General features: G+C 40.0%; 1 long non-coding RNA gene across 5 annotated transcripts; it reads right to left on the bottom strand.

The window, feature by feature from the left end:
- Window positions 1–2,284: 2,284 nt before the first annotated feature.
- On the bottom strand, window positions 2,285–16,962 carry LOC308409267. Of its 5 annotated transcripts, none has more exons than XR_013973994.1 (7): window positions 11,920–16,962; window positions 11,667–11,798; window positions 11,183–11,246; window positions 10,672–10,824; window positions 10,215–10,305; window positions 7,489–9,620; window positions 2,285–5,872 (listed from the first exon to the last, which is right to left on the bottom strand). It is a non-coding gene; the product is annotated as an uncharacterized lncRNA (long non-coding RNA). The 5 variants fall into 5 exon arrangements; XR_013973995.1 differs by having other exon boundaries at window positions 2,285–5,577; window positions 5,659–5,872; window positions 11,183–11,798; window positions 11,920–16,961; XR_013973997.1 differs by having other exon boundaries at window positions 11,183–11,798; window positions 11,920–12,559; window positions 16,397–16,959.
- Window positions 16,963–18,160: the final 1,198 nt, after the last annotated feature.

The following is an 18,160-nucleotide window of genomic DNA, read 5'->3' as shown; positions in this document are numbered from 1 at the left end:
AGTGGAGAGTGTATATAGTTTTGTTTTTTGAACATGAGTTTGGAAAGGCTTCTATTGTTCCATTGTTAATGGTTCAATGCATCTTTTCTGATTTAATTTAAATTGAATGTAGTTTCTTAACTGGCGCTGGAGTTAAGGGGTTATCAGTCTGACCAATTCAGTGTCCAACCAATTTTCTTTTTTTAAAAATATATCCTTTTTAAACAGCAAAACATAGCAGCATCAGCAGTGCACATTTTGGTTGCCCAAGTGCTGATAACTGCAGGGAGCTAATGTTTACAAGATAACAGCTGGGAAGAACAAGATAGACAGGAAGAATGCAGAAATGTCTTTATTTCCATGGTCTGACATCACAGAATTAGCCTGTTAATAGGTGCTCTGAATCTCTTATTTTCGCTGTAACTATAGATGTCAGTGGCCTGTGTTCTTTGCATCCAAATACCTTGTTAACCGGGCTTTCAGAAAAAGCTGGCCCTTAGCTGTTGTTGTAGTTTGTGTCCTTTTGTTTACTAATGCTACTGCATTTTGCTGTGTCATGCCCAGTATGCCCCAATAAAAACCACAGGAATGCCTTATCATTTGCACTTGCTGATATGTTCAGCTGTTGTTGTAAACAGCCACAGCTACAGTGCTAATTTGAGACACTATCTTTCTCCTTATGCTCTATACATTTTACAAAGATGTTATTTGGGCAGAACAAAGAGATGCATTCTGTTCTTACATGAGTAATGAAATCTACTGCTTTGGTGTGTCTTTTGGGAACTAGTTAGTGATCTTTTCTGCTTTTGTCTGCATTGTTTTCAACTATACAAGCTTAAGAAAACTTTAGAAGTTCAGAGCAAATCCTCAAAAGAGCCTCTGATAACATAAAGTAGGATAGGAACAGAACAGAATTTAATGCAACCAAACAAACTAGTTGTATAATGTTAGTAGTTCGATATAAATTATATACCTATAATGCCATCAACTATAATAATTAAACAGTCTTTATAACAAAAGGTAATCTAACTCCAAGACAAATTTAGAGGCCAATATATAAACCAACTTGATCTGGTCTCATTTGTGTTCATTAAAAGAGATGACTATTTTTCCTGACCAACATTAATAATTTGATCTAATTCTCAATTACCTGTGCAGAATATCGATTCTATGTAACAAATACAGCTCCCTTTAGTGCTATTATTACAGATGAGGTCGTCGTGTATCATCAGGGATGGTTGGGCTGGCAAAACAGTGTAACTTAACAGAGCACATATGGCTGTAAAAATTATTTAAAAAGGTCCTCTATTAAATCTAAAGAAATTATTAACAAAGATTCTCAATTAAGTCAAAGGCAGAAGTGTCAAAGACAAGCAAATATAATCATTTCTTAAAACTGTTAAACTAACATTCACAGTGGTTGGCCAGCTGTGGTAAGCTGAGAAAGAAGGCAGGGCTTGACTGTCTCTCCATATTTCTTTAATGTGTGCGTCCAAGTTCTAGAATAACGATGTCTTGTAGGAAGGATTGTGGGGAAAGATCCACCGATATCCGCATAATCTAATATCATCCCCTCTACAGGTTAGCCAGCTTCTCTGTCTGCCATCCAGTATGACTGTTGGGAGCAGTAGTAAACACTTGGTTTCTAGTAGAGTAGGTAAATTAAGTTGGGGGACTTGATTGTTTTGTTATTGGACGCTGCTCAACTTTTTCACTACAGGCAGTCTTGCAAGGCTGCTGTTAGAAAAGTTTTCAATATCAGTTAGCAGTCTCGAAGATGTTGTCCTGAAGGGACAGGGGTGGCTGTAGCTCAGGAGGTAGTGCAGGTCTTCTATTGATCGGAAGGTTGGTGGTTCAATCCCTGGCTCTCACTAGTCTGCATCCCAAATATCCTTGAGCAAGCGAATTAACACCAAGTTGCTACTCCGGGAGAGCAGAAAAGCGCTATATAAGAATCAGTTCAAGGTTGGTAGTCATCAGTGCATTAGCTTGAACTGTGGCTGGTGATGGTAGTTCTTGTCTTGGTCCGGGGATCCTCTCCAACCCTAACCTGCACCAAGTGGAAAATCAGTGCAGCTACAATGAGTTCACCTGTTATTGATGGCAACAGGTCTAATCCTAAAACTGTAGGAACCGCCATCATAAGCTGCAAGTCAACTGAGAAATTGCAGCTGATGATGTTCCATGAGGAAGTTTTTTTAATAATTGATTAAAAATATATATAATCTGGTGTACTGTTGAAATCACCCAATTCTTTGAATCTTTGGGCTGAAGGAGGGACAATACTCGGTGTATATATGCTCAATCAACAATCATTTATTTCCATACAATTCAACAGTCAGAGCATTACAACGTCCGGACGGGAGAGATGCTACCAGAGGGTCAGGCACATGTCTCAAAATGGTGACGGGTTGCTCAGCTTTTTATAGTCTCTAGTGGCCCCCAGCTAGTCGTAAAAGCCAAAACATCACATTCTTTCTCTGTTACAGCGCCTAAGTTATGACCTCGGCTCCCTGTCTCTCTGCTCTTCACCAAAGGAATGTGGTCTGTTTCTTCTATTATCTGGACAAGGTCCTCTGCACACAACATTCTCTTCATGATTCAGCAGTATGAAATGTCAAGAAACAGTGTAATACATTCAACAGTGTCGAGTAATACAGGTCAATCCAATAGATCTAATGATTTTCACACTCTTTTAGGTCAGAAGTATAATGCAAACTAAGACTACATACTGATCACATACTCTATGTTAAAGGGTATAATATGATCTACAGCAGTTAACATAATTCAACTATTTTGATTACATATATAAGGTAACATATAATAACAGAATAATCTAACAATTCCCCCTTTTGATCTCTGAAAGAGATCACTTACAACATGCACTCCAGCATTTGCAAGGTCCAGATCTTCTTGATCCTGAGGCCCTCTGTCCCCCTTTAACGGGTGGACCATATGTGGGATGACCTCTGTGTTCACGCAGTTCAGATGCAAGCAAAGTTAGATTTACAACCATAACAGCAGTTACAGATGACTCTCCCATCACTCCCCAATTCTCCCACAGCTTTATTTTGGTGCTCCAGTTTTCCACCCCCTTTTTAATGCCCCCTTATACCTTTCAAATGTACTTAGACTAGAACCTCTGTCTAAGGAGCTTTTAACCTTTATTTTTATTGCTGCAGCTACCAGTGTCTTCCAGTTGGGTGATTCTCAGCTTCTTTCTTCGACCTCCGGGGTTAGACCACCCTTTAGTCATTGCACAGTTCTGGGGATTATTCTGCCCCGATTTCAAACAAGGATCTGTGTGTTTTGGGGTCACCTCCGTGTCCCCCTTTTTGCCAAGAGCCTCTTGAACCTCGTTGGTCTGGTGTTCCTGGTTTTCACCAACCCCTTCATGGTTATTGCTGTGTTTGTGGGATCCATCTTCTCCAGGAGCCCAAACGCCATGACACTTGACCCCAGTTGCTGTCTCGGCAGTCCCTACATCTGTCTCTGCTGTGAAGGGTCCTCACATCTCCGTGTCCCCGTCTGGTGTCTCTTCCTTTCTCTGCAAGAGACAGAAAACCAAAACACCTCTCTCCCTAGCCTTGATAATCTAATATTGTTATCCATTGTTGTTCTAATGATTCAAATTTGGTTTAAAATATTATGTTCAGGACTCTCTGACCCAGGGACTTATTCTAATCATAATCTATGTGTATGTAAAAGAAATCAAAAATTAGTGAACCCTTTCTAAGTCTAGCACATTATAAGCTTAAGTTTTACCATAGCTAAATTATTAAACACAGAAATAACGTCATAAGATGTTCATAAAACCATTGTTTGATGTTCGGACTCAACTCCCCCTTTTTGACACACTCCCATGTGTCAATTCATTGGAGCTAGACAATTAAAAGAGAAGGTTAGTGACATCATATCTCAGAAAGTATCAGAAATTCTTCTCTCGAGTACCGTTGCTCCAGCCTTGTTTTCCCAGAGGATCCTCAATCCCGGAAATTTCCCTTCTCCTCATGTAATGAAGTCTGTCATCCTTCCATGCCCTGGTAACTGGTCCATCCAGAGCTGTAACATTTTGAAATGTACATACAACAAGCCAAACCACACCTTGGCCACACCAACCCTTTTCCGCCCCGAAGATGTCCAATGCCATCCTAGTATGGACTGTCAAAAGTGGCTTTAACGCTGACTATCCTGACAATCCATTTTATAACGTTTCCTGGTCAGATTTGCCAATCTCTGCACCAGGGTTTTAAACTTTTCGCCATTTCCATTAGTTGTTATTTTTATTTAGTTTCGACTCCAGATTTTCAATTTTTACCAGTTGTAATTAGTTTTTACCAATTCTTTGCTAGTTTAGTGTAGTTTTTATTTTCTGAAAATCCTTAGTTTCAATTTAGTTTTATTTGTGTTTTGCAAAAATTAAGTGTAACAAAATCCCAGTTCCATCATATCAGTCATGCTCTTCTGGTTATCCTTGGGTGTTGAGACTAATAACTATTAACTCTTGCCGCACCGAGTGGTCCTAATTTTGGTTGAAGTGAATTGATAACCTTTTGAAGGCGATTGTTTCACACCTTTATTTAGATGTCCCAGTCCTGTTGTCTCGGGATACATCATGCTGCCTTATCTGGGGTTAGCTGTTTTCTGGGGATGCGGGTTGAGTGGGTGAGCTCTTCAAGGAGGGGGAGTGTGCTCCCCCTGATGAGGTCTTCTAGGTAAGCTAGGTTAACCTTCTTGTGTGAGCTTTTCAAGTGCACTTTAAGGTTAGTGGGACTTTTAGTTTTATAAATGTCCCTCATGACCCCCTGATGACCCAGTATTTCATTTTTGCACACTGTAGTACACATTTTAGTTTTTGCTTGCAGCTCGCATACTCTACTTGCCACTCCTCTAAGTCCTGATGTTTCTTAGAGAGGGCAACAGTACCTTTAAAATTATATCACATGTGTGGGGGTGTGGCCTTGCCAATTGTTTTGCCCACCTTTTCAAAATGGCTGGCGTGCCCACAAGCACATTTCATGGAAAAAGAAAGGTAAGCTTGATATTTACATTTAAAATGTTTTGTTAAACTCAGATTTTTATTTTATTCAAAAAATAAACATCTAGTAAATAATTTGAGGGGTCTTTAAGAATTAGGCTTATTTAGTTTCACAGAGAACATGACTAATTTATTAATGTGTGCTCTACACATTGGGACTTTATATTTATTTCACTTTTTCCTAATAGACAACTTTTGACAAAGGCGGAGAGAATTCTTAACACAATTATTAAGGGAGATTCAAACATAGATTTTTCAAAATATGAGAGGGTCAGGACCCACTAGAAGCCACACAAAGTGTTACGGCCGAGAGGGCCCGGCTGTGGGTGTGGACTCAAATGCAGACACAGAGGGAGGCAAACGGGCGTGAACACAGTGCTTTATTTACAAGTGTCTAGTGAAATTACACAACAGGAGACTATGAATGCTATGAATTATGAAATGCTATGAACTGTGAACTGTGAGGCCAAACTGTGAACATGAAACTGAGTGCTATGGCTAGGTGCTGGATTTCACGGATGGAAAAAAGGGGCAGCGGCTTGGATGGAGGTACGCAGTCACTATAATGAGAAGAGACAAGTAGTCAGTGGCAGTCCAGTGAATCACAGCTGCAGGATTAGGCTATGGAGGTTAGGGCTTACGCGTTGCAGGTTTAAAGTGTCATGCGAGGAAGGGGTGTCCAGGGGGTTCCGGGTGAGGAGTGTCCAGAGAGGATCCAGAATATGCGTGGAGTGAGGGACTTGGCAGGGAGGCAGGCAGGTGTAGTCCGATGGTGGAGAGGAAGAAACCAGATGACAGAACCAGCGTCCAGGCGGAGATGAGAGTAGTTCGGGAAATGTGACTGCCAGGTGGGTCCTATGACAAAGAAAAACACGGTGAGGGAAAAGCAGTAGTTGAGGGTTCTCACAAGGGGTTCGCAGCCTAGCACTGACATGGGTTAGCAGAAGATCTGGCAGAGGTCTGTTGTGAATGCTGGTCTTATATGCAGGTGACTTGATTGGAACCAGGTGTGGAAGCTGATTGGAGTCTCTGCCTGAAGGTAGAACCCAGCGGAGTGGAAAAACCCCGTGCTCACCCGGACCATGACACAAAGATTATCGAGATGCAATGGCAGATGTAACAGAGAAAACCACAGGGCCACCTGAAATCTGTCATCCTATCTGGTGCAAAACCAACATGTAGTAGAATCTGGAATTTTGATTTTGAGTTAAAAATAAAATATGGGTAAAATGCAGAAATCTTTTCCAGTAAAGTAAAAAATAAGAGTCGCAATTATAGTCGAATCCATAACACCTAATTGTTTCTACAAGATCACGTCGTTGCTAAAAGTTATCAGTGATCTCAATGTGTGAAAAGAACTCACAGTACCTGGAGTTTAAGCTCCTCTTAGCTGAGAACCCTGGGACAAACATGTGAACAAGACCTGAATAGTACCAGTAATGTAGAGTTCTCTCCAAAGATCAATAAAAGGAAGCCCCCATCTGATGAGAGTCTAGCAAAATATGGTTCACTCCACTTGCCTGAAATGGTTAACAGTCCAAGGCATTTCAGTTATAGAATGGCTGGGTGTAACAATGAAACAGATGTGAGATGAGGGGAGTGCCAAATGTTCCTTTGTGTCTCCAAATAAAATCAGTACTTCCTCAGATATCCTAAATAAATTGACTTTTGTGAAATAGAAAGTTCAGTGCCATCAACTATTCCTGAACCAATAGTTTACAGCCAGTGAAATGTCAGTGACTTCTGGGTTGGTCCCTGATCTTCATCGTTTGAGATTGTTATTTTAATAACACTTGATTTATTCAAAAGAAAAAAGAAAAAAAAAGAAAAAAGAAAAAACGAAAATATTTTCTCCCTGTTTTTTCTTATTCTCTGGGTCTCAGGAGAACATTATGTGCCTCTCCACTACAAGACTCTTGTTATGTCTACAAAACAGTCATATTAAATCATCCTCAATTCTATTCTGGCGCTGTCTCCCGACTTTTCCTGACCTGATTCTGCGCGTGGACGGAGCAGCCACACAGACGACTCGACTAACGTACTGCCTGAACTTTACTATTGCAGGGCACGCACACATCAATGCAACCAAACACATAAATCTAGTTAATTTTAGTTAGTTTTGTGAACAGTCAGTACAGTTTTAGTTAGTATTCCTTTTTGTTTTGATTTCCTTACCGTTAACGCAAATTTTTCCACTTCTAGTTTTCGTTATTTCATTTGTTGTCTTTAATAATAATAATCTTCTCTGCACCCTTGAATAAACATACTTAATATGATCAACATTTTGCTGCTTGTTATTTCACCATCTTATTGAATCAAATACTTCATCCTTATGTGGTTTACGACATTATATTTATCTAAATCTCCACTTTGTCTCTAAATGTTTGAAGAATTTTTCGAGTTCGAGGTCAAATTTTAAGAATTTGACCATAAGTGAAAGTTATGGTGTCATCACCCCCTTCAGGGCTTACCTTTCCCAGTTTTGATGATATTCCTCCCTATTCTTTGCAAATACCCCCTGTTGGTGGCGAGAAACTGTTGGTGTGGTCAAGTGGGTGCTATAGAAACAAAAGCTCAGGACAGAACAGTTATCAGTCATGTACTTCATACAAATTTTGCATATGTTTTATTTCGTATTGATCCTCTGAGCATAATGGTACATTTTAATTTGAATTTATCCAAACTAAACACAATATTTTTCTTTATTTACTTTGCTCTTGTTCTTTTGCAGTACCACATCCTATCAAATGTCCCTGTCAATTATATTCTACATCTAATAACTTACTATTTCAAATGAGAACCTAAATCACGTGGACCAATGTTTATTATTCCATATCTCTATTCTGAACGTGGCAAGCCATTCATAGGTATTGTTAAATTTTGGCGATTTTCCTCTATAAAATTTAATTGACTTTTTACAGTGGCCTGCTATGGTTAATAATAACATATTCCAGTCATAAGTGGTATCAAAAGTCTTCTCCACTGTAGCATTTGGCATTCCCAATAATATAACATGATACCTTAATCAAAACACAGCTAATATAGCACAGTTTTCTTAATGCAAACATCAGTAACTCAGACTCAGCAAACAAAGTGTTAAGTCTGCACACTGAAAAAAATATGTTGTTGGATTTACTTAATTCAATGGTGGACATTTGTTGCACACAGATGTTTTGCTTTGGCAGCAACTTAAACAATTGAATTAAATTAACACAATTTATTCATGTTCAATAAACTTGTGCAATTTGTGTTGATAAAATGTGTTTTGATGAAGTAATTTGAGCTCTTGGAATATTTTAATCCTTCACAATTTTCTCACGTTATCCCAACACGATTCAATAACTTTTACCCAATACTACTTGGTCACTTAAATACTACATGTTATCTTCAAATTACATTTTGCTATTATATTCTAGTATCAAATACACAATTTTCAAATGGAGGCCTTATAACAGATTGTATTGTTCTCTTCCAAGATGGTTGCTGGCATCCACCAGTAACCTTTCAAAACAACATGTCTAATTTCACTGCAGTAGGTAAAGAATTAAACTGACATTACTCCTCTACTGAATCTATATAAATCAACAGTTAAATAATGTCAGTTCTTCCGTGTTCTCTGGAATCAATCACAGCAAAGAAATTGGACTGTTTCTTTTGAAAAATGTTGGGAAAGAACAATACAAAACATTCTATTTAAGGCCTCTAACGTCAAGATTCAGTTAAACAACAATTATAACTAAACAATTTGAGGTAATGTTAGTTTCCATTAACATTAAATTAGGTTACTGAATTGGCAAACACCTTCCTATTAACACTACCCATTTTACCCCAATAACTAAAGAAATTAGCACTTGCAGGTCAAAACCTTTATTCAAGAGACGCAAAAATAACATTGATACAGTGACTGTCAAAAATTACAGCACTGATCATACTGTGACATCTTGGTTCAAAACAGCACACTTAGAAATATTCAACGTTCTTTACTTCAACTGAATGAAACTGAAAATACCATTTCACACGACCCATATGGGATATTTAGACTGTATAACTGTTCACGCTACATCTCTTCACTAGTAAAAGAAAGAAAAAATACAAAGAGAAATTTAAAAATGCTGCCAAACAGACAAACAGAACTTGTACAGAGCAAAAGGAAAAACAAACAACAACAAAAAACGGCTCGTCCTCATGGCAGTTGCAGAGTATATAAAAATGAACCCTGCGATCCGTTCCTGGAATTGAGCTTCAAAAATGCAGCAGAACAAGTGTGAGATTTAAATGTCCTCTCACCTAGAGCTGGTCACCTCACATGCATAACAGTGAGCTTCGTTGCAGGAGCAGTTTTGTCTTAGTTGTGAGCTTTTCTTGAGAGCTGAGTTGCATCCAACTCCATTACCACCCATTGAATCACCTCAAAAGTGTAGCAGAGTTGTGATGGGTAACTCATGTTGAAGGAATAAAAAAGGTCCAAACAGCATGGCTACTGCAAAGGTCACGTTATCCAGATCTTGAAGAACAACATCAGAAAAGTCATTGCCTGCTGCATCCTCTGGAGACAGATGTTCATTGTGGTTTTCTCAATCTGTGCAGTGGCCTCAGTCAAGTCCTGGTTAAACACAAAACATTTCTTTAAGATTCCTTTTTAAACTCATCTCTTTTGAATCTACCAGTTCTAATGTTAGAGTAATTTAAACCAATGCAAGCAACATAGTAAATAGCTATAGCCAAAGAGTGGTCTGCCATGCTGCCATTCATGGTCTAACAGAGTTTCTAAGAGAGGGTGAAAAACATAATAATTTCAAATGCTTTACATTAGTTTTTGTTAGAAAGACACCGGCCCATCAGAAATCCAGGTTATGTCACTCAGAAGATGTTAGAATTTAGACTTTCAGCCCCACAATTTGGTTAGCTGTTGGTCAGTTGGTCATTTTTTCAAACAAAAGCTAATATAAATATTGGTGGGATTTTCCTTTGTTCATTAGAATGACAAATTTAAAGTTTTTTCACACTGATGTGACCCCTAATACAGGGGTGGGGATGGGGCCTCAAGGGCCGGCGGCCGAGTTCACTACCAGGCCTCATGTGAACTTCAAATTATTAAAGAGGACTACTGGTCCTAACCAGTCCAATGAGGATCAAGTGGATAACTAAATGCATTTTTAAATGTTGCAAAGCCACAATCTACCCATAAAACACTCACCATGAACTCCTGCACCAAGATGTTGCAATTGTCTTTCACACAGATGCGGAGCACTTTGATGAGGGACTCCGAGGATTTATGTCATCCTTGACTATTATAACAAAGAAAACAGAGATTTGTGAACTTTTCAGTAGCACAGAAGAAAATGATCCCAGACAAAAACTCTTGACTTTTTAAACCAGTCAACATGCAACACCAGCATCTACAAAGCAATATCAAAAGTTCCTGTTTGACATCAACTTTATGGATATATAGTTTCCAGAACATTTATTTTTAAAAAAAGATAATTTTTTCTCAGTGGGCCAGTAAATGCATGACGAAAATTATGGCATCCTTTTAGTGGAATCATTACTCACAGGTAATAGTTGACTGTTTCAATGGATGTAGCATAAAAATCTTTTACTGACCTAATGCAATACATATACACTTTGTAGTTAAAGAATTTTAAAGTTCTTACTGTCATTATGGCAGCTACATCCTTTAGCTTTGTGCCCTGTTCCCCTGATCACTTTGCAAACACTTTCAGCAGACTGTCAGAGAAAAACTCAGCTCCGTCAGAAACCTTGACTGTAAAGGCATGGTTGGGATGCACTGGAATGCTGCATTTTATCTGAAATGACATAAAATTATTTTGAAATAACAGCAGGCACTGTGCTTGGTTAATCAGTAATGTTTTGTTGAATAAAAACTGTGTTTCCAGATCTTATGGGATTAAAAAAAATCCAAAGATGTTTGTTTCTGATTTGCAACCCAACAACCCACAAGTTACAACCTCATTTCAGTTCAAGTGTGCATTAATGCGAGTCCAGTAATCACCTTTCTGGCAATACATACAGGTATAAGTTAAACCTATGGCAGATTTTGGATCTCTCAGTTGTATTAATAGGGTGAGTATGCATGCACCTAATAATTATAAAAAACCTATTATAATTAAGTTACAGAAACGAAAATAGAATATACTTTCTTACCATAACACCTTGAACCCACAATCCATCAGCTGACTCCTGGTGAAATGCAGAATAGAGGTCATCTCTCAATGTGCAGCAAAAAAAACAAAAACAAAAACAAAAGGACAGCAGGTGAGGGCAGGAGGGGTAGGGATGTAAGCTAGCATAATGCCGCTGATGATATTAGCTAAAGCTGTTCAATGTCCAAAATCTCACTAACACCACGGTGCAGTAAATACACAATGTAACTGAAGAGTCAGTTGACAAATCTATTCACACAGAAAACCAAATTATGTTATGAGTGCCTCGTAATTAGGTTTAATGTGATATTACGGCTCTTGTGCCAAAGACAAATTCAAATGAAAAAGCGCCAATTCTTTGACAACAGATAAAACAGCAAATAAGCTAACGGCTCTTTTTTAGCATGTTACATGGCGACACTCTAGACGTTTAACTACATTTGGCTGAAATATGGTAAAAATGAATTCAAAAAATCAAGACATACCAAAAACGTAGAGTTGGCTGCTCGACTTGACTGAGATGGATGCCTTTTTTAAACCACGATCCAAAGCCCGCGAGATGAAATCACGCGTGGTTTCACGAGATTTAACGTTGCTATCTTATTGACTTACTTCACCTGAACATGATATGAACAATTGAATACACCCTTTCTGCATATCATGTAGTTTTTACACTATATAGTTACATTTAACTTTAAAACATGAGGCAATTGTGTTAAATGCATGCAAGATGCTTACATAAATCCAAGAGATGGCCAGTCCCTTTTTTTCAGTGCAGTTCATACTTATGTGAAGCTACAGTCTCCTCCTCCAGTCTCTCTTATCCTCCTGCTCCTGCAAAAACAAAACAAAACAAAGCGAAGCATCCACCCTTCTCTTGCCCGCTGGGTGAATTGTTTATTGGCATTTACTAATCCTAAAGTGGGTGCAGTCATTGTCTCAGTATCAAGTCAGTCAAAACTTGTAGTCGTCAGTCCATCACAGTCCATTCACATGCATTCATCCACACACATTCATACCAGATTTTGCTGATAATGGAGTCTCCCGCGCAACCTATTCGAGCCTCCATCACCAGCAAGATGACGTCATCATTTTAAAGGAAAACAATTCCTTGTTGTTTTTTGGGCCGGATTGACTCGGTGCAATCCTTTTAGACTCAGAACTTCTCAGTGTTCCCTATAAGTGAATTTCTCCCAAGCCAATTACAATCATGGAGAAGCACACTTTGCAACTGTTTTTGTAAGAATATTTCATAACGCTTTAAATTTCAATCTTTCAGGCCTGGTTTAAAGAGCTGATTGTTAAATCATGAACTCACAAAATATCACCATATCACCACCGGTGGATCACACCTCTCAGATGTTTTTTCTCCAGTGCACTGTAACAAAAACGAAAACAGACGTAACCAACAAAACACTAATAACAATAACATAAACTAGGGCCCGTTGCAGACATGTCCAAGCATAAAACTATCCTCTCTCGCTTACGAGAAAGAGCACAAGCCAAAGCTCACTGATAAAATCAAGCTAGCGCTAAGCAAAACCAAACAATCAACCAGAAATTCACAGGAACATTTTGCTTCCTGCCGGGACAATATTGTGTGGGAACGAGAACCTCAGGTGCCGTAACACCTTTTGTTCCTCCTTGAATCAAATCTCAATTACAGAAAATGCCGTACTCCAACCTAAACTTACACTATTAATTCATCATCTTCACTCTGTGCCACTGTTCCTCATCAGGGCTGTGTGAAGCACAGCAAAGAATTCAGTCAAGGCCTTGAGCCATAAACAGACATCACGCACAGACATTGTTTTCATAACCAAACCGTTTTAGACCTTATTAACTCTACATAAATGCCTTCTAGGTGACATATAACACATTCTAAGTAATCAATGGTAATCAATGGCTCCTCATAAAAATTATGCATTGGGATGTTTGTGTGCAGCATTTTGCATATCAGCATAAGCAAAGCATTCTTCATTGCATCAGCGTGTATGTGTGTGTGCGTGTGGATCACTCTTCATTGCACAAGCGTGTGCATGTGTATGTGTGTGCATCACTTCTCAGTGAATCAGCATTCCCGTGTGTGTGTGTGTGTGTGTGTGTGTGTGTGTATGTGTGTGTGTGTTTGTTCATCACTTTCCTGTTCTGGTGTTCTGGGTAAACCACTGCCTGAAGCGTGCCCTGGGGTCCTGCCCCCCTCCTTTTCAGTTCGTTTGCGACCATTGCTGCTGCTGCTGCCCAAAGTTCTGTCCATCCTGGTTCTGACCCCAATTGGGGCAGTCCTTTCTCCAGTGTCCATGCTCACCGCAGGTGAAACCTGCATCTTCTTCTGTGTTTTTGTCCATTCTGAGGTGCCTTCTGACCTCAGTTACTCCTCCTGTCTCGGTCACGCCCTTTTTGCCGCCCGATCATCCGTGTTGGTCCATCACTGTCCTGCACAGTGTGAATGCAAAGTTATCAAGGTCAGCATTCTTTCGCTCGGCCTTACTTTTTCATTCGGGCTTGGCGGGCGTCTCGTCACAGCTGAGCTCTGTCAGCTGACGTAGTCTGGGAATTTTCCCCCGTGTAGTGAAACGGGCCTTAGGTTTAGTGCTCTCCGTCTCTGCTGCATGAGATCACATTCCTGCAGCTCTGTTGACATTCTCAGGTCGTTGTTGTGGGTCCAGCTGTTGCAGCATTTGGTCAGTGTCACGTATGGGGGAGAGCAGGAGTCCAGTCAGCCTCGGCTTTCAGGGCCAGCAAAGCAGCCTGTAATTAAATATGTATAGAAAAAACAAAACAAAAACAAAACAAAAACAAACAAAAAGCAAAAACAAACGAACAGGAAAATGATGTTGTGTTGGCTGTGTTATTCAGAGGAGAGACAACGGGGCCAGGCCCTGTGTCAGCCTTCTCTCCCCCTTTTTTTTGTTTTTTCTCTCCCGATATAATCAACTCCTAACCCACCAAGTTGACAGGACAACATGCACCTGTTAAAATTCTTAAGATCATGTTTAAAAGCCCAAAAGGAAATTTTCTTTCATTCAGTAATCACTTGTATCAATCAATCAGCAGAAAACATGTCACAATTTGAATCTTTTAACCCCTAAATTTGTCATGTCTTCACTGGTTGGTCAGACCAGTGTCTTTTTCTTTGAAGTTAAATTGTTGTCCTGCAACCCAGAGAGTTTATTTGTCAGTAATGTATTTATCCTTTAACAACAGATGTATGTTAAGTTTCGCTGCTTTAGCCTTGCTGGAAAATCTTCACGTGTTCATGAGTGTAAGCTGTTTCTTCATTGCGTGTATGTGCATTTGTAGGCAAGCAGGTTAATTTTATCTTTTTCTCAAACTAGGCGTTACCTTAAAAGGAGCCTTTCTCTCAGATTTCTCTGCTTGTGTGTTTTTGTTTCACCTTTTTGTTGTGATGCTCCGGACGCCTTCCCAACCTCCACAAGTCCGTTGGCCCCAATTTTATGTGTTAAAACTTCTCTTAATTCCTCCTCTAATTCTCTCCTTGCTGCTGTCTGTTTCACAGCTGCTGATTCGTGCTGGGTGTGGTTCCCATTACCTATAATTTTGCTTCGGCCGCTGTGCTTGTGGGGGCAGTTGGTCCAGGTCCGCAGCTTCCTGTATTAACACACTAAGAGATTTATTTAATTTCATTTTCATCACATGTTAAACAGATAAGCAGGCCACACGCCTACCTTGACAGCGTAAACTGTACGCCAGTCTCCCAACACATTCCTCTCTCTACTCCTCCATAATTCTCCACTGCACACCTCTTACTATCGCTCCTTTTTATTTTTATTACACCACAGAGTAATACACCCAATTATGCCAAATTCCCTCTTTATTTTAATTTCACACTCGTCAGGGGACAGGCACACAACAATTTCAACCACTGAAACGAGGAATTTAACCTTTTTATTTCTTTACTAATCTAGACTCAACCTTTGTTCGCAAAATGTGTCTTGTTCTAGTCCGGAATAAATGTGAACCCGCGATTACGCTGCGGTCCCAGTGTTATTTCCGTAGCTATGCGGGGGCCCTCACCTCCCCAAGTCACCACCTCGGCATCCGGACGCCGCCGGTCCTGGCCGCGCGTCCACGAACAGGAGGGTCGCCACTCCTAGGGCAAAATTATTTCCACAGGTACACTAGGCATCAACCTTTGATCCTAAAATGTGTCTTTGCTCTAATGTCCTCCTAATCAAACACATCAACCGTCACTGTCACTGTGTTCAGACTTCACACACAGAAACACACTCAGCGCGCGCCTCACACACAGCCAGAGCGCGCCTTACACACACAGCGCGTTACACCATCAGTGTGACACACAGAGAGCGCCTCTCATCAGCAGAAATTTGCACAGAAACCTCTGAGCTCAACTATTAGATCTTCTTAAAGCACACTGCACCATAGACCAAAATACCCCTTTCTCTGCGCTTATGACCGCCACAACGGGGCAAAGTCGCATCATAAAAGTGATGCTTGCATCCCCGAAGTTATACCTGACATCATAAACCAGGTTTTGCTCTATGTACTTCTTGGCAAGTAAAATTTTACTTTGTATTATGACCGCAGCCCTTAAAACTCGACTGACGCCACAAACCACCGTCAAACCTCTGTTCAATGTACTAAAATTAGCACCAACCACTACTGCACTCCACGGCCGCACCACCGGAACACGGCCGTATCATAAACCAAACCTACGGACGTGTTTCGCTCTCGCGTTGCCAGCGTTCAACTGCACCGTGAGCCAGCATCTGCTTTTCCTTAAATCAACTTCTATTTCATAGCCGGCAAAAGCCAGGACGTCACTGACACCATAAACAAAATAAACAAACTTCAAACCTCGACTTCAATGTACTGAACTAATGGCCGCGTCTTCAGAAGAAATTCTAATGTATTATTGCTACAGAGGCCAGTATTAGACAAAATTAAATGTGGAAGGTAAAGTGGCTGCAACTAGCTCAACGTAGTATCTTATTAGTTTCTCGGTAGAAGCAGTTTACTGCAACTAGCTCAACGTAGTGTCTTATTAGTTTCTCGGTAGAAGCAGTTTATTTAACACACTGGAATTCAGCCTCAACTTATGTTGTTAGTATCTTGCGCCGAAAACCAGACACCGACAAATTTACTGTGAAAATACGTGTAACTCAGTGAACAGATTGATTTGGAAAGCCCAATATGCACATTTGGTATTTATAATACAACAGGCTGTGCTTACCTTTTTATTTTTGGACCGGTCCTCTGTTCACCTCGCCTCACGATCTCACCAAAGGTCAAATCTGCACCTCCTCAGCACACCAAAGATCCGGGTCACACGGCACCAAGTTGTTGAAATCACCCAATTCTTTGAATCTTTGGGCTGAAGGAGGGACAATACTCGGTGTATATATGCTCAATCAACAATCATTTATTTCCATACAATTCAACAGTCAGAGCATTACAACGTCCGGACAGGAGAGATGCTACCAGAGGGTCAGGCACATGTCTCAAAATGGTGACGGGTTGCTCAGCTTTTTATAGTCTCTAGTGGCCCCCAGCTAGTCGTAAAAGCCAAAACATCACATTCTTTCTCTGTTACAGCGCCTAAGTTATGACCTCGGCTCCCTGTCTCTCTGCTCTTCACCAAAGGAATGTGGTCTGTTTCTTCTATTATCTGGACAAGGTCCTCTGCACACAACATTCTCTTCATGATTCAGCAGTATGAAATGTCAAGAAACAGTGTAATACATTCAACAGTGTCGAGTAATACAGGTCAATCCAATAGATCTAATGATTTTCACACTCTTTTAGGTCAGAAGTATAATGCAAACTAAGACTACATACTGATCACACACTCTATGTTAAAGGGTTTAATATGATCTACAGCAGTTAACATAATTCAACTATTTTGATTACATATATAAGGTAACATATAATAACAGAATAATCTAACAGTACCTTGAATGTTTCTTCTCCCTACCTCAGTATGAAAACAAATACAGTGAAATTTGGTAGGAAACACAGAGAGGTGTCAGGCATCATGGATGTTTTATTGACAAATGAAGTTACAGAAGTTGTAAAGTGTCCAAGCTTAGGTCCAAATGCAAACATGTCAAAATTTCTGAAACTTTTTACCTGTCAAATGAGGTCTCATAGGCTTATTTTTTTTTTTATCATTAAAATGGGTGTTCCAAATAGACAAAGCATCTACAAAGAGGCGTGGACATCAACCAAACCTCAACCTTGCCCCAAACCATAGTTGCTTGCAGCTGATGGTTAACATGTTAAAGGCAGCTGAACCAACAAAGTCAAGTTGTTCTTGAAAGGTCCAAACAAAAAACTTCCAAAATCCCATTCCTTACAGGTCGGATGACATCAGCACCCCCACAAACAATAAATCACAGATATTACCACTTCCTCACAAATCAGCACGAATAGATAACCTTAAATCTCAGCTCATTACTCCTTATCTCACCTGCCAACCTACAGGATTAGCTGCAAACACTTTGAAGTGCATTTGTGCAGGAAAATCATTAGATTTACAATTAGTTTTATTGATGGTAACAAGTCTGTCTGCCCACTGGCTGCTCATGTCCACTCCCCACCTTTTCTGAGTTCACTTTGTACTAAATTGGGTAGCAATAAGAAGATAACAGCAGTGTACACGTGTGTGTGTGTGTGTGTGTGTGTGTGTGTGTGTGTGCGTGTGTGTGTAGATTCACAGTTATATAACAGGAAAACTAGCATACATAACTAAGCTCGAGAGCAACAAAGGTGTGTGTGTGTGTGTGTGTGTGTGTGCGTGCACGTGTGTGTTAAAGACACTCATTCATTAAATGACATTATGAAACTAGCTTTTGAGTGTAAGTGGCCCCAGGGTCAATCAACCCTGAACCTATTCTTGCAGTGCCATACGTCACCCATAAATTAGCATCAAACAAAATGCCTTCCCATCCCCATGTATGTGTGAAAACACTGCCAACGTCTGAATAAAATGTCACCC

The sequence above is a fragment of the Rhamphochromis sp. 'chilingali' genome (genome assembly GCF_963969265.1).
Source record: "Rhamphochromis sp. 'chilingali' genome assembly, chromosome: 13".
NCBI lineage: Eukaryota > Metazoa > Chordata > Actinopteri > Cichliformes > Cichlidae > Rhamphochromis > Rhamphochromis sp. 'chilingali'.
The sequence above is the reverse complement of the archived record's forward strand: the minus strand, read 5'-3'. Positions and strand labels throughout refer to the sequence as shown.